The 935-nt window shown below is 29.8% G+C and overlaps 1 protein-coding gene across 7 annotated transcripts in view; it reads left to right on the forward strand.

Moving 5' to 3' along the window:
- The window catches only part of LOC118749382 (transmembrane protein KIAA1109 homolog), a 556,935-nt gene that overhangs the window by 329,072 nt on the left and 226,928 nt on the right, over positions 1-935 (forward strand). The window lies entirely within an intron of this gene.

Genomic DNA, 935 nt, shown 5'->3' on the forward strand with positions numbered 1-935 from the left:
TCCCAGTGTGAGAATTTGGTGTTGTATAATAAGATTCTATATTATTTGCTTGACAAAAAAAAATTATTAATGCATTATTAAATTCACTGTCCATTATTAATTTATCCGGTTTTCCTAAAAAGGCGATTCTCTCTTCAATTTTGGTTTTGACAGTGACCATATTTTTATCACTAAGTTTATGAGCCGTACCAAATTTGGTAAATTTGTCAATCGTTGTTAAAAAATAAGTTTTTTGAATTTGGAAAATATCTAAATGTACTATTGCATTTGGCTTGTCAGCAGTTAAAGTATGTTTAAATTGTTTATTTATCGGTTTTCGATCATATTTGTTTTCTATGCAAACTCTGCAACTATTACAGTATCTATTTATATATTTAAACAATTTGGGATTAAAATATGCACCTTTTAACTCCTCAAAATTCTCTCGAATGCCTCTATGATTGCCTTTTAAATGAACATCATTAATAATAGCTATTATATAAATTCAACCGCTAAAATTAAGGATAGTTTATGTGAGTTGAGTTGAGCTGAAATAAAATTTGTTGGAATGGGTTAAGTGGAGGGGAGTTTAGCTTAGTACTTAGCATAACATAACATGGAATAGCATTAGATTCAACAACATAACATATGTAGCATAACACATCACAATATAACATCGCACATCCTCCAGTTGTATTTCCTTTTTGTCCCTATCACTTTCTTCCTCTCTATCTTTGTCTCTATCGCTTTTAATGTTTATGTTTATGTTTATGTTTATCTACACCTTCATATTCATGTTCATGTTTATGTTCATGTTCATGTTCATGTTCAAGTTCATGTTCATGTTCATGTTCATGTTCATGTTCATATTCATCTTCATCTTCATCTTCATCTTTATCTTTACCCTCGTCTTCATCTTCATCTTCATCTTCATCTTCATCTTCATCTTCATCTTC

The sequence above is a fragment of the Rhagoletis pomonella genome, unplaced genomic scaffold, assembly GCF_013731165.1.
Source record: "Rhagoletis pomonella isolate Grant_MI unplaced genomic scaffold, Rhpom_1.0 Rhpom_scaffold_00015, whole genome shotgun sequence".
NCBI classification, from domain to species: domain Eukaryota; kingdom Metazoa; phylum Arthropoda; class Insecta; order Diptera; family Tephritidae; genus Rhagoletis; species Rhagoletis pomonella.